Below are 16,022 nucleotides of genomic sequence, written 5' to 3' on the forward strand. Positions count from 1 at the left end.
TGCTTATAACTTTGTCAAGATACACCTGATTTTTTTTATACTCTTTCTGATGCAATTAGATATTTTCACATAACCAACTGAGATATCTCAGTCCTCACCAGAATGAGATTCTGAAATGCACTGTTGTGCCCAGGTTTAAGAAGTCAAACCCCTTTTGTTTGAAGAGCAGATCTATTGCCTCCTGAATATTGAAGTCTGGGACTGGAATTTGGCAAAGGCTGCCACAGTGAGGAGAGGGCTTTTTGGCATCCCCATAGACAGTCTCCCAGATCTGACTGGGCTATGACCTTGTGGGGGAAAAAAAAAAAATCACAGTTTGCACATGTTCAATAGACCCTTGCCACAAGGTGCGGGGCTAAGTTGGCTGCAGTGCAGCGACACCGACACACGTCACGGCTCTCCCCTGCGCACTGCGTAGCTGCAGACTGCGCTGTAGGATACAACACAGGGGAGTGAATGTACACAGGTCAGAACTTACTTTGACTCCTTTCAGTCTGACATACCCTAATGTTTGAATGCTTAACTACATAATCTTCCAGGTCTTTTACTTTGAATTATAATGCAGCGTGACATGAACTACATCACAGGAAGCCACCAACAGAGCCTTCTCACAAAAGTATTAAAAAAAAAATCACTATGCCACCACAATGCACCTGTAAATATCTGCATTTCAACAAGAAGCAGTATAAGACACAAGCTGTGGGAAAATTATGGCACAAAGAGAAGTTTTAGGAAACACGAATTCAACTTTGTTGTGTTATTAACAGGCAAAGCAGGTTTATGCAGGAACAGCCCGTGCTGACCACGGTTCACGCTTGTGTAACAGGCACCTTCTCTGCATTAGAGATGCTTTCAAAGCTCCAATAAGCTCTTTGCACACACAGGGTCTGGAGAGACTGTACTGTATTTCAATACTAGGGATGCACATTGCTTTTGCAATTTTTAAATAATACTGAATACTTTTTATTTCAGCTGTTCTAAAGGGCATTGCTGTAGCGGTCGGGAGAGGTGCTTGTAAAGATGCAGTTCAAATTAATCGTTAGGCTTATTTTAGAGCTAAGGCTAAGTCTTCACTTTAAAAAGAAGACTAAGTCTTGACAGTGCCAAAGTCTTGCAACATGGCTAGCTTCAAATGTCAGAAATCCTGCAAGATCTGATATTTTGCAATTTCCCTTCCACATGCCTTCCAGCTTAAGAAGCAATTCAGAACCGCAACTACGGGCGTGCATCCAGCTCCAGAGACACGAGGTGGACTAATCTCTATTCTAATCCCCCAAAGGCCCTTCTCTTCTACTCGGTATCTCTGTTATGAAATGCACATTTTTGGTTTTGAAGTTTCTGTCTTTATCACTGTAAGTTTGGAGCTGATAGCGTTTGATTCAGTTGAGAACAAAACACTTAGTGACATGACCTAGCAATTACCTTTCCCTGCTCTTCTAGTCTCAGCAAAGAGCGGGGCGCTCGCCTTTGCAGCTCACTTGGATCAGCAGCACTGGCAGCTGGGAAAGGGGAGCGCTGGCATCCTCTGGCAGGGACCTCCCTCCGGTGTTTGTGTCTCTGCAGCTGCGACCTCTGGAGATGCCTTCTCTCTGCACTAGAACATCTCAAAAACGCTCCAAACTTGGGTTTGCCAAGGTGGAAACACTGATTTGAGCACTGCAAGACCCTCAAGTGAAACCATGTAGATTGTCAACATCCAGATACCTTTTAAAATGGATAATACCCAGTTCTGTATCCTGGCACTTCACATTCAGCTCGAGATTGATGAATATCTTAAAGTGTGCCTTGATATAGCGTAACAGCAGCTTGTTTAGATGGTGTTATTTTGAGGTGGGGATTAGCTCTTTTATATATGATGCCTGATACAAAGGGACTTCAATATCTGCTGCAGCCTCTAAGCTTTGCTACAACGTGGTAGATGAACTGTGGATGAGCATGAGTCCCAGGGACGTGTCAGTGACTCAGTGCACCACGCTCTGAGGAAACGTGCCTGGAGGATGATGCATGCAAGTGACCTGACAATACCCGCTTCCATGCAACGAGCTGCTGCAAGGCTCATTTCCCTGAGGACGTGGCAGGTCATGTTTCCTCCAAGTTTCCTCATAGATCCCCCTCCAGGCAGGGACCGCTTCTTCTAGCACACCTCGTGCAATAGAGGTTTCTGAACCTAAGAGGGAGCCCTGGCTTCTTCTGTAATGTCATCTGTACTTTGAACTAATAAGTTTGGCTTAAGGGACTTAATCTGCAGCACCCAGGAAACCTGTAGCCGGGAACGACCACGGTCCAGCTATGTAAATCGGTGAGGCCTCTGCCGTGCTTCCACAGCCCCTGCCTCGCTTGGAGTTTGCCGCAGGGGGCCGGCCGGCAGTGATGTCTCTCTCATTACACAGCTCTGATTCATTCCTTGAGCAACCTCTTGTGCAGGGCTGTGTGGTGGGAGTACCCCAGGGGGAGGTGGGAAGCAAGTATGTGACCCTGTAACAGGAGACTCTGTCATCAGGAACATGCAGAAGGATAAGAAGCATATTTCCGATATTTCCTAATTTTTAAGTCTTGGAATTTCCAACTTAATTTACTCAAAGTGCAAGTTTGTACATACAGATTGTATCAGATTATTTTCATTCTTTCTCCTGGCTGGACGGTGAACATGATGCATTTATTTCCTGATGCATATAAATAATTAAGGGTACAACAGAAGAACTTTCATTAACAGCTATTGCAGAGTTATTTTTTTAGGACTAATTTCTAACCCTTTCCAGGACAGCTGGATAAGCTGCTAATATAAAAAAATTATCCTGATCCCTATTTTGTAACTTACCATTTGTCTTCCAGGGCTGTAGTGTCTGTGTTCCAGAAATCAACAGCAGAAGCTTGGTTTCAGCTTGCCTGGAAGATAAAAGCCTGTTCAGTGCCATTGCCCACACAGGTGATTTATGAAGGCCTGTTTTCAAGCTCAGTCCAAGGAAGGCTTCAAAAGGATGTACAGACTCACATGCTCCTCACGGGAGGAGAGAAGTTGGCAGGTTGCAGTTTCACAAAGCTAACTTAAAAAAAATGCTAGAAGGGGCCAGGACCAAGGCCTCAGTATCAAAAGCTCCTGTTCCTACTCTAACACTGCAGCCTTTTGTGCACTTTTCCTCATCTTGCTTTGTCTTTTGTCCTCTAAGTCAACCCATTACCTCCATCTGCTTAAAACCAAATGTGCCAAGTAAAAATGAGCATTATTAGAAACAGTTCTTTTTTTTTTCTACAACAAATTAGAGAGCTGGAGGTTATATTTCTTTTGAAAATTGACAGTCCATTACCAGGCATAATGTAAAGCAGTTGGCTGCATACACAGCCACGCAACGTTTTGCTGGGCTGATACAGCAAAATCAAGGAACTTGTGTCTCACTTCCAGCTGCAAACGGAGGAAAGGCTTCAGAATGGCACCAGTTTCAGTGCAACAGTCACACTAGAACAGCTTATTCTCCCAGACAGTGGAAATGCACAATTAGGTCACATTAAACATTGAAAAAATACGACAACAGTTCCACACAACTAAAAGCGAGAGACAATGGAAAATAGTTCCTCACCGCAAAAGCAGTCCTTCCAGCAGCAGTACGTATTTTCTGCTAAAAGTTTACAGCTGAAGTATTTGGGCGCAGAAGTGTGAGCAATTATCAGAGCAGAGGGTGATAACGTTTTTTCCCACAAAGGCAGTGAAGCCAGACAGTAAAGTGATGGGTGCAGTGGGTGCAGCCCCAGGGAGTCACAGCTCTCCTGCACACAGTGAAGTGAAGGAGCCGGGGCTCTGCCTCCCGCCATCCTCGTGTGCCTTGACACATCCGCCCGCTTCCTTCAGGAGGGTTCACTTTGGAGGCGGAAGGCACAAACTAAAGAGTGACGCTCATGGCTGACACTTTCGAACTGGGATAGGTTCATCCTATGTTTGTACAGCACCAAGCATGGTAACTGGAGCTCCTCGACCTGCCACAAGAGGAATAACGTTCGCAATGTCTTTGCTGTTGCACCTGCACACTATGAAGTCTCTGTCCTTGGCCAGAGGTGGAAGAGCGAGACGAGTACAGCCCATCCTGCTTACAGAATATGTCCCGTCAGCATCACCTAATTTTGCTCAATTGATTTCAGTTTTGCAAAACTGAAATGGAAGATAGCCGCTGTTTTGACTCTCAGCACTGTCACAGGTGACAGCCACTCTGTTGCACAACTTTTGGTGCTTGCCACAAAGCAATTGTGCTGAAAGATTTCTATCCCACTGCCACCCCAGCGGTGCTTATTAAAAACATAAACAAAAAGGTTTTGAGCGAGGCCTCCAAAAGAGTGGACGGTAGTGTATGGAGTGTATGTAGGTATATGGTGAGACCACACCAAAACCAACAAACATTTTCAGCGTTATCTGTCAAAAACGTTGGTCTGTCCATTTAGCTCCTGTGTACCATGAAGAACTCCCAGGTTAGCGTCCACCAATAAATGCATTAGCATTATGGACCTGCACTAGAGACATGGTACCAGGACCCTTGAGCACGGTTGTCATCCTCAAGGACATGATCCCACCCGTCTCTCTCAGAGAAGCCCTACTTGACCTACCAATTCAGAATTCCTATGTGGACTGATAAAATTCCTCCTTTCCGCAGATTTCTAGGAAGAAATCCAGCCTTGGACTATTTAGATTACTTGTGGAGTTTGTGGATTACAAAATCATCTCTAACTTTGCCTGTGCTGCACATTCCTATGATGCAACAGCAAACAAAGAGCCTCAGAGAAATCTCACCCGGAGCTTTCAGCTGGACAGCACAGCTCCCTCAGCACGTGAATTAACAACACAATTCCATTTTTCCATATCTGCACCATGCCTTTCCTGTATAAGTATTAATTGTCATGACCAGCATTCCTGTGCTATGCATCCCCTCCAGAAGAGCATCCCCTCTAAACACCCCCTTGATCCGTTCCAAAACGTGAGAGCAGAACTACTCTAACCTATTCAGGTCAACAACTGAAAAATGCTCAGAAAAAGCTTTAGCACATGGCAAAAGCAGCACCTCATCCCACGAGAAGCCAGTGAAGCCCCATCGGAGAGGTGCGACCAGAAGAGCGCTCAGGGAGCACAGCTCGGAGCTTTCACTACTCCTGCGGTATCTGTAACCCGTGTCTGAAAGCCTAGCCATGTACCAATGCACACTAAGAGCAAACCTGGCAACTTAAAAGAAGTAACCAGCCTCCAAAATATGTTGAACTGGGAAATTTAATTTAGGCTCCAGGTCAGTGTAAATTAAAGTTGCTCAAGTTACAAAGCCCTCATAAGTCTGATTCGATAGGGCCAGTCATCGTGCAATGGCACAAGACTACAATACCGTATTTTGTCAGCAAGGGCGACACCAATTGATGAACTCACACGTTAACTTTCCTGCTCTCCTTTTCGACAGCACTGTCAAGCAGAAGCACGTCCCTGGTGATGCTGGCATGATCCCCAGGAGAAAAAGAGCCTGGGAGAAAGCAGGGCAGCAACTGGCAGCGCAGGAAGAGTTAACTCTGCAGGATCAGCTGCTGTTCGGGATGTTTCCAGAGCTGTGTAAGCTCCCTCTCGTGGCTATCTTACACTTCGCTGGAAGGGTCCAGAGGATTAACACAGCTGACATTTATGCCCTCAAAAAGGGGCAAACCCTGCGCTGCAGCAGCGCTTGGCCCTGGCACTGCCCTGGCCGCAGAGCGGGGGCGTGCTGCCCAGCGCAGCCCGGCCGCAGCAGCATCCAGAGCCCTTTTCCCACCGTGGGAGACGGCCGTGCTCTCGTGCTTCCCCCCACATCAATTATGACAAATTAAGTGATAAGAGGCATCTGTGTTTTGATGTGTTCGGTAAAGAGGCGGTGCTAGAAAAAATTGAACGGAAAACTCAGTTCTATGGCCAGTTCTATGGCCAGGCTATTTAGAGCAAGACCTTATCAAAGAAACTACATTTCAGAAAACAACCCGTGACCATTTAAAAGGCTGATCCTGACCTTGATGGGAGAACTGGGACAAAGGAGCAGGAACGTATGACACCTGGAAAAATCAGAGAAAAAGAGGGTTAAATGGTTAAGTTCACTTCTCTTTAACATAACTTGTTCCTTTCTAACCTACTGTGCCGTCTTTATAGTCTCAGCCTGCTCTGTTGTTTATGCTGCAATTTAATTTGTATGTTCTGTGTTTCTGATCAGATCTCATCTACCATAAGCGTTGTGATACGTTAGCATAACGTGGTAAGTTAAGACTGGAAAGCCTCCAGACCACAGACACCCAAGAAAATCTAAAATTTCTTTGTTACTCATGCAGTTCTCTCAGACTGTTTGACAAAAGTTATGGGTGGCTATTTATTTTTTAAATGAAAAAAGTAGTGAGAAAATAACTTCGTGGCATATTGGACCAGCAGATTGTTCAGACATTGTACAATGATAATAAAGCCTTTAGGGCTCTTTGATTGACATATACAATGAATGTAGCTGTCAAACTTTTGTGCAGAAATTTTATTTGGCATTGACAAGCTACTTCGCTGGACGGGGTTCTGCATAAAAGGAATAATTCACATTGTTGTGGTGCTGCTATTTACAGAGCATAGAGGACAGTGGAATCATTACAATATAAATATTAATATACCAGTTTCTTCTGAACCACATTAATTTTGTATGCAACGTATGCTGCACGTATACATCTCGATATAGGGAAAGAGGCATTGTTCTGTAGCGAGAAGGGGGGCCTAGGACGGCCGGGTTCTGTTGTTCATTCACTGATTCATTTTGTGCTCTTTGAAAAGGCACTTAGTCATTTTGCAGCTTAATTTTTCTTTCTGTAGCATGGAGAATAATACGCCAGCATGGACTATTCCACAATTTTTGCAGTTACAGTTATCAGACAGAATTGGAGAGGCTGCAGAAGCTGCTCACGGTCAAGGGGCTCATTGGACCAGGCCTTGCGCGCACCAAGCCCAAGGGCACACGCAGAAAGTCTCTGCTCTTCTGAAATGTTTTCTGCCTCCTACCAAAGCAAGAGCAGTGGAAGCGTGGACTGCCCAGCACGGCAGTTGCTTTTTGACCATTACTTTGGCTAGGAGCAACAACTTGCCACAGATTGGCAGAATATACAGCTCCATCGCATGCAACACTGAATTCACCAGCCTCAGAGAAAACGGGTAGAAAACAACCAAGCAGAGGAGAACATAAAGAGGGGGGTGGAAAAAAAAGAGTATAAACAAGGATGAGTCTCACATTGCATTCACTATGTAGCCTGTGAGCTGGTTGTGCATCTAAAGCTAGGAAACCACAAAGACTTCTCCAGATGCCTGGAGAAAGGTAAACAACTTTCTAGGCTGTTATTAGAACTGCAGTAAGGCTGAGGTGCCCTGCACCCAAAGCTACACCGTATGAGCACTGTATGTATAAAAGGAAACGCTCGCAGTCTTGTAGCTAATGAAAATGCTGGGCCCATGCTACGATACCAGCACTGTTTGCTCAACAGCAAGTGAAGTTACGCAAAAGACTTTCACAGCACAAACTTGGAGAAGGCACGATTATCCAGCTCAGGATGCCGAGGTCAGCAAGAATAAGAGTATAAGAGTGGAACCGATTTCCTTTATTCGTTCATTCATTTATTCTTTTGCTTTGTAAAATAAAATACCAAGAAATTAGAGACAGGAAATTCATCTCTACCCCCAAAGTAATAATATTCCTTGAAGCAATGCCAACCTGGCGAGGGGTGCCAGAGCATTTCAGAGTCTGTTTACATACCAGAGCTTTATATATCACCAGGAATGAGAACAGGAGCCTCGGGGCACCATGCCCCAGGGAGGAAGGTTGTCCGCACCCACGTCGCAGTCCTATCCAGCTGTAACCATAATGCTGTAACTACGTGGTGAAACTTCTGCTGGGGACTACTTCTGCGGTGGGCTGTTGTGTCTGTTATTGGGGATGAAGGCAGCAGTTGCAAAGCTCATTAGGAGCACAAGCACAGGGAGATTCCTCGCTCTCTGCAAGCAGCCCGTTTTTTAAAGGTGACGCTTGCTGGTTGGAGCCCTCTGGGTGTTTGATAGGCAGTGCTACCTCCCTCCGTACCGGCGGGGTGCCTCAGCTTTCCCCGCCGTCAGCAACAGAAAATGGCACGCTGTTAAACTTTGCCAAATCTGAGCATTGAGAATTTGACTCCAAACAGTTAGGCATCTGCTTTAGCCAAAACAGTTCAGCCATTTCCAGGAATATTATTTGGGGAAACATACATTGCTTGGCCTAGATTAAATAACTCCAGACAACTATTTATACAAGCTCTAGCTTCAGAAGGGGAACTTGAAATTTGGCAGAGAGGTGGCCTTTGTGGCAGAAACGTGTCTCTCCCTATTAAAATCTACCCAAACTTGGCCAAATTGTGAAGCTGGGAAAAACTGCCCTTGAGGGCTCCATAAGGGCTTTTTAGACTAGCAGTTACCTGCTATTTGTGCTGCGGGGAAGAAGCCCCTTATCTCCCGCACAGCTGCAGCTGCAGGGGCACGGCTTGATTCGAGCTGCAAAGCGGGAGGACAGACACGGATCTGTAACAGCAAGAGACGAAAATGAAAAAAAAAGAGGTTTTGGGCAAGGACAAAGCACAGCCTGGAGCCTCAGCAAGAGGAGCAAGTGGTGGAGGAGAGATCAAAGCAGGTGGAGACTTATTTGAAACCGGGTTTGCCTTTAGGAGCTCATAGGGACCGAGGAGAAGGGTAGGAAGGAGGGGAGGACCAGGACTAGAGCTAGCATTTCTGAGAGAAATGTGTTCAGGCATCACCAGGGAGCCGACAGGAGCAGCAGGTCCGGCTGGCAGCTGCAGCTCCCGCGATGGCCCGAGCACGGGTCTGCAGCACGGCGGTCCCCCTCGCTACGCAGCCTGCGTTCGATCTCAGGACCACAAGCACTGAGCAGGAGAGGGGCCACTGCAAAAAATATACTGCGATCAAGTCAGTCAAGACAATTATCACACATACGGACACAGCTGGAAGAATTAACACTGAACTGACAGTCTCATTGCTGGTGTTTCCTAATTTTGAATGCTTGAATCTGCAGTCTCAGTAAAACCCTCTAAATGGAGGCTGTGTGCAGTATAGCAAGACTTTCTGGGAGAAATATAAATATAGGCCCTCATTCTGCAATGAGTTTAATGCACCCAAACCCTTACATTCAGATGACATCTCACTGACTTTGCTGCAAAATCAAGGCCATTCACTTTAAAAACACAGACAAGAACATCTGTTCGAACTGAGGCAATTGCAACTGTAACGCATCCAGAGAGCTCTCCTTACCAAGGAAATAGGGCTTGAGGACTGGCAGATAAATGCTCTTGTATTTAAAAAGGAGAAATCAACATTTACATTTTGTCTGTGGTATGGATGGGACTGATGTTCTATGAGAAGGTGCGCTTGCACCGCTTCCCTTTGCCTCTGACAAAGAGGGGTTAAGACTTACAGATTTACAATGAGAGCACTCACCCTTTTGATAACATTGCAGAATTGCAGTAATCCTTCAGTCTGGGCCAGTGGAAAAAGGACAAAGGCAAGCAACTTTCATCTGAATAAGTATGTTAAGTAGAGGTTTGTCTGGACTGCACTGTTCCTTCCTCACCACCCCAAAGAATTACAGCCCATCACACCGTGGTGGCGGTCTCAACGCAAGCAGAAAGATTTGTGAAGGAAATATAAGAAGCAGTCATTAGCAAAACCATCTCACCTTTCACAGAAAGGTATCTTTTCTGTAGCCTTCTTCAGACTATACAGTCGTCTCCTGTGGGATCTCAAAAGTCATGTTCCGTATACAGAGAATTTGCGCGTTGACGTGACTTTAGAGAACAGCTCCAGGTCATCAGTAGCCCCTAGGAAAAGGAGCACCATGCCTATTATCAAAAACTCACAGATAACTATGAAGGAGGAATCAAAGGAAAAGTTAACATATCTCATTACTCCTTTCCCCAAAATACATCCACCATTCCATTTTCTCATCGCAAAAAGCGAGAGCAGGTCCTCAATCCATCAGTATACAAATCCATTGGAAGTGCAGTGTCCAGCCAAGGGACAGCAGCGAGCAGACAGACCCCACGTTGCTGTTGTTGCGTGGGGAGGAGCAGCAGCCTCTTCTGCAGAAGGCCAAGGCTCCATGCAATGGGGCAGTCTGCAAAAGCAGTTCAAAAAACATCTTTGTTTTGCCAGACACAAGTGCTTGGTTAATGATTCACCCCTAAACAGCCAGGCAGGGGATTAAGGCAAGAAATGAGACAGCTTATTCTCCCTCCCTGTACTCCTCTTATTAAGAGCTAGATGTCAAGCCAGGCAGGCTTGCTATATGTGGACCTTATATTATATTTTTCGTTAGTAGAACCCCTGATGCTTTACACTGTCACTGTCTCACAAACGGGAAAATTGAGGTGACTTCTCAATGGTCACCTAAAGTACCACTGTCACAGCTTAAATCTTAGCCCCAGGCTGGGAGTCTGCAAAATTGTTCTTTTCTGAGATGCCTCTGAAAACTCTCTGCTTGGTTAAAGCAACATTGCTCACCATTTTACAGGAGCTATTTAGAAAATGACACGTTTGTTGTTTGCATGTTTTTGCCCATGACACAACTTCAATATGCCTTGTGAAACACATGCTTGCACAGAAATCTGAGGAGGAAAACCACATAACCAAGAATTCAGTAAGATGTCTTTTCATCTAGAGCAGGCAATATTAACAAGAAGGTTTTAATGGGGAGAGGATTTGGTAGATACTTTAAAATGGTAATCAGTGGCAGCACACTTGTTTTTGCTGTGCAGAATTTTATTATGTCATTCATTATATGGATTGCTAATCCGATAGAAACTAATCATCTGAGACTCAGTAGAGCCTGTGCTAATGGTATTGAAGTCTTATGATTTCCATATGCAATTTGAGAGACAGCAGCACGAGGTCAGGCTAGTTCTGAATATAGGGTCTCCCCAGTGCTTAATTCTTCCAAGTCACATACACCTTGCCACTTAGCCATTTGAAGGATAACCTAAGTTATCACAATGTTTCCACAAAGGGTTGCATAGACCACCCATGCTCTCATTTCCTTCTGATTTAAGAGTTGCATAAGCACACAAACATAAGTGATTCCATGTTCAATAACTAAAATTAAAATTCCCTCTGCCCATAGTCTCCTGTAAGAATGTGACTATTCTGTTTGGGAAACCACATCGCGCACTGCATCATATTCAGATGGCGTTCTCTCAAAGACAGAGACCAAGCTCAACAACTGTGCTGGACTGTCTGCTGATCTCTTGGAGTCCATAGCAGACATTTCTTTGTAGTCCCAACAGTTGGGTCAAATATGATGATCTGTAAAGTTTCATATCACCCAGGAAAATACTTGGGACTCTCTTTTTAACACCTGCTGACACATGAGTGTATTTATGGGGCAAATATATTCAGGATCCCCTAAGGAAAAAAATTCTCTTTTCCCCCACTCACAACTTTTGTTCGGATAGAAAACAGTGATTGCCCCATTTTTCCAGGACTTCTAAACGTCTAACAGTGGTTTGAATTATGGTGCAGTAATCCACTCAGGCTTACCAGACAACTGGGAAGCCAACGTACGCATATACTGTAGTGCACACACTCTGCCTCCACTGTGGATATTACTCTTCTGTTGGAGAGTCTTAATGCACCTGCTCTTCAGGGCTGCGTGGTGGATACGTGTAAGTCTGATCCTCAAGGAAAGTGAAGCCTGCTGAGCAGGTGCAATTCACACTGTCAAGCACCTCCCAAAGCATCACATAGTCCATGTAGCACCTGGACCGTATTCCCAGCTTACGCAAGGGAGATCTGATGCTTCTTGGGCAAAGTCATGCATTTGGAGATTCAAATAGATATTAGTACAGATAGTAGCGTAATAGAGTCCATTTTCAGACCCGACAAGTGCTTTTCGAGGTACTGCCTGACGTACCTCCCAAAGATCTCTCTTTCCCGCCCCCTCCTGAAATCCTGAACATCACCTCAGCTGCTGAAAATAATTCAGCCATTATAAGGACTTTACTGAGATCAGGCGCTCCTCTTCTTACATGCCTAAGCAGGTGCTTCAGAAAAATCAGACTAAAGTGCCTAACTTCTGCCTTTGGCCAGTTGGTTTGCACAGATGTAATGTTTTGCAATTGAGTACCTCCACAAATGCCAAGGATTTGGCCTCCAGCCTCCCCCAGAGGCGACAGAGCAGGCAGTTATGTCAATACCACAGTGATGAATTCCCCAGGTCCTGCCACCCTTCGCTTAGAGAGCGTCTCACTGACATTTTGCCTTGACACTTAGGGTGACCTGAGCCGCCTTTACCTTGGAGCCCAAACCCCAGCCCCTGGGCAGACTGCGCTGTGCAAAGCTGTCTAAAGTCTCATTGAGAGCTGCAGCAACGACAGCAGCGTGCAGAGGAGCAGCAGCAGGGGTAGAAGACATACCTGGGTGCGCAAGCGCGTTCCCAGCGTGGCCGGGGCAGCAAGGCACGCTTCAAACGCATGTCCATATGGGGCTACGAGGCCACCCAGCAGGCTCCCAGCACCAGGCTCAGCTCTGAGCTCATGCAAACGTCCACTAGGGATCAGGCCCAGGGGACTTCGCTGTAGAAAAAGTCCAAGTATGAGGTCTGCCTCATCTCTCAGGAAGAGGCAGAGCCTTCGATGCACAGGCTGAGGCATCACGTCCCAAGCAGTCTCAGTCACATAGCATGTCTATTTATGGTGTCAAGTTAAAGGTGCTATGACTCAGGTGCCAGAACAGAGCTCTCTAATAATACCTCCTAACTATGTGCAATATAAATACATTCTGTGGGCAGGAAATGTATGAAATAAAAAGGCATTTATTATAATTATTTTAAAAGAATGTTTTAAATATTTAAGTATTTAAATTGATTTCAGGCATGGTAATAGCAACTGGGAAGAGAACTGGAACTAGATAACCCCTTTCCCCCAGCTTTCTTCCCGGACACTCAGCAACATGAGACAAATTCCATTTTTCTGCCTCAGTTTCTTGATGCTTACAGCTACACCAGGCAGTCTTTTGCTGTTTATTAAACTGATTTGAGATTTGTCGATGGAAAAGAATTCATAAAGCTTGGTAAGATTTACAACAGTAAACTACCAGGGTATTTGAATTGTGATTTCTGCTGACAAAGCATAAAGATCCCTAGATTTTTACTTTAGTGTTTATAGCAAATTAATCTACTATGAAAAAAGCTGGAGCGACAGCAATGAGGAGCAAAGAGGCAGAAGGAGTGCATAGCTCTGCACAGTTACGCATCAGCCCTGAAATGGGGGTGTGGGGCAGAGCTGGGAACGTAACCGTCACTCTCCAGGCCCGTCCGATCCCTCCCAGAAGAGGGTCCAAGATGACCCTGGTGACTCACGTAATGGCACTTGCAGGACACGGATGTGGCCCAGCGCTGGCCAAGCTCCCCTCTCTTCCATCCCTGGCTGCTGTCTAGGAGCACGGACACGGGGGAGCAAATGCCATGAGAACCGTCAAAACAGTCAGTGAACGAGTGACAACATCCGTGGGCTCCCCAGTAACAGGGCAGAGGATATTTGAGAATAATTATTAATGGTCTCTTTTAATAGGGGATTGAACCTACAGGATGTTTTCGACCAATGACTCACGCTGCCCAGTGAACAGTCAGATAAGACTACACATCCAGTTACTGTTATTAAAGTCAGCCAGCTTTAAACCACTGCTCCTTCAAAGCGCGATCTGAGAAACCACAATTATTCGTTGTTCAAACTGTAGAAGAATGTGATATTTTTGATATCAGCATGCAGCAGTGTTTGCAACTGTTTATGCCCAAGTAAAAGGGAAACGATGTTTTCTGACAAATTTCATTTCTGATATTAAAAATATAATCCATACTAGAAGATCCATCAGCCATAAAACATGTGCATTACAGATGCAGTTTTAGTCCCTGGCTGTTTGCATAAGCTTTGGGCCAGTGATACAGTTACATGAAGTACACACTACCAAACCCTGGCGCCGTCTCCCACTGCTTTCTAATGTACAGAGAGAACAAAACTCCCTGATAGAATTACAACTTTCTAAAGAATAAAATCAATCCATAAAAGTGGTGGAAAGCAAAGATGCTGAGGAAAATAGCAGCTGAAGTAAATTCTCAAATGAATCAGAGGAAACCTTTGACAGCGATTGTGGCTTCAAATTCTGAAAAAAACAAAGAGGAGCAAAGCAAAGCAAGCAGTCTTGTAACTGATTCATTTCCAGACACGTATCTGGGAAACTCCTTTAACAGGGCTAGCATGAAAGCTTCATTGCAGGATTATCATTCAGATGCTTTTCAGCAGGCATACCTATGAGAAAAAAAAAAGTTGCCCTATACAAACCAGTTGATTAAATGGAACCATCGGTTAAGAACAGATGTCAAGAGAGATAATCAAGGAGCAATTGCATAATCAAGATCAAGGAGCAATTGCATCCAATTACCTTGGGCCTGCTGACCTGAGCTCCTGTCCAGTTGACAACTGCTCCATCCTTTTGGCTATTTGGCAGTTTTACACAGTCAGTTAAATTGGGGTGGGACAGGGAGGAGCAATCTGAAATAGCTGCTCTACAGTCTCCTCCAAGAGCAAAGTGATCTGTTCTGGGCAGCATACAGTTAGCTTAAGCGTCCAGGTAGGTATTACAGCTGCACAGCAGGACGTTTTTGCCCATTAAATTAGTCCAGAATCTGATTTTGACTTGCTAAAATAACACACCTGACAGTTAAAGAAAACTTGAAACTCGGAGAAAGGCTGTTCCAAGGTATCCGCAGCAGGTTTCCATAGAGTCACTTTTTATATACAGTGTACTGCCTCTGAGCATCTTGATAACAGATTAATTGTGGTGGAGCAAGATGTTCTGCACCCATTTGGCAGTTCCTAGCTTCTGTTAAAATTTCTCAGAGAGGCTTGGGCACGTGGGGATTTGAACTCTATCTAAGTTTTGGTGGGGCGGGGAGGGAATAAAAGGTTTTTGTCAGCTTTCAGCTCATTTAGCTTCTGTAACGGGGAACACAAGCCACATGGAAGAGTCAACATGTTTTCAATTTGGTCTCTTCTTGCAGGGACAGCTGCTAATAGACAAGCTATCGTTACATTTTCCGGTGACTTGGAAATCAAGGACCAACGGCTTAGTGGTTTAAGAAACACCAGCTCCTCACTTCTGACCTTCTTCCAACCGTGCTCCCTTCCCGGTCACGAGGATGGGTCTGGCTTACTAGCTCTTACCTGAAGACTCACCTCTCTTAGGTCCCAGAGGGAAGGAGATGACATTCCTCTCCTGAATTTAAGATAGATGGCTACCAGGACAGTTTCAGACAACAAAGGTCCTGAGCAGAGAATGACCAGGCACGTGTTAGAAGCCCGGTAATCTCAGGAATAAGGGAGTATATAGAGATTTGAGGAACTGCCATGTCGTTTGGGAGCAGGCTATTGCTGAGGCAATTATTCCTACAACATCATAAAATGTCTGCTCATCTCCACACTTACACTTAGGAGAATATTTTCTCCTCTGCATTGGATCATTCAGTATGTCTCTCTAAAATGAGTATCTTCTAGTTTAATCAACCAGACTGTGCACTTTAAAAAGTCAAGCCTGGAGATTAAGGTAACTTTTATGTGGTCAGTTTTGGGCCCCCTGTCTTTAGCGGGCTTTAAAATATACAAATGACACAGATTACTTTTAGAAAACTAAAAATAAATTCAAAATCCTCAGACCTGAAAAATATAGTAGTAGGGCTCTGTGAAGCCCTACTCTGTGGAGTAATCAAGGCTAACTCAGTCTGACTTCTGTCATCATCAGAAACGGGCTTCAAAAATTCAATGTAAAGATTACATGTTTAGACTACTATTTCCAGCTCTGCTAATAGAAAGATTATTTGGTTAATCCATTTTTTCTTTGCCTTTTTAAGTAAAAAATACTGTAGCACTCTCATTCATCTTAATGTGCTTTCCCTCAGTTCAAACTTTTCAAGTGTTTGTCATTAAGGGAT

General features: G+C 44.9%; 1 long non-coding RNA gene across 1 annotated transcript in view; it reads right to left on the reverse strand.

Moving 5' to 3' along the window:
* Positions 1-10,062, reverse strand: part of LOC104144984 (uncharacterized) — a 30,971-nt gene extending 20,909 nt beyond the window's left edge. The window contains exons 1-6 of the long non-coding RNA XR_011140378.1: positions 9,953-10,062; positions 9,723-9,864; positions 8,452-8,554; positions 7,761-7,928; positions 6,000-6,042; positions 2,819-2,886 (exon numbers count right to left, since the gene is read on the reverse strand). This is a non-coding gene — a long non-coding RNA (uncharacterized lncRNA). The remainder of the gene's footprint in view (positions 1-2,818; positions 2,887-5,999; positions 6,043-7,760; positions 7,929-8,451; positions 8,555-9,722; positions 9,865-9,952) is intronic.
* Positions 10,063-16,022: the final 5,960 nt, after the last annotated feature.

This window comes from Struthio camelus, chromosome 3 (assembly GCF_040807025.1).
Source record: "Struthio camelus isolate bStrCam1 chromosome 3, bStrCam1.hap1, whole genome shotgun sequence".
Classification (NCBI taxonomy): domain Eukaryota; kingdom Metazoa; phylum Chordata; class Aves; order Struthioniformes; family Struthionidae; genus Struthio; species Struthio camelus.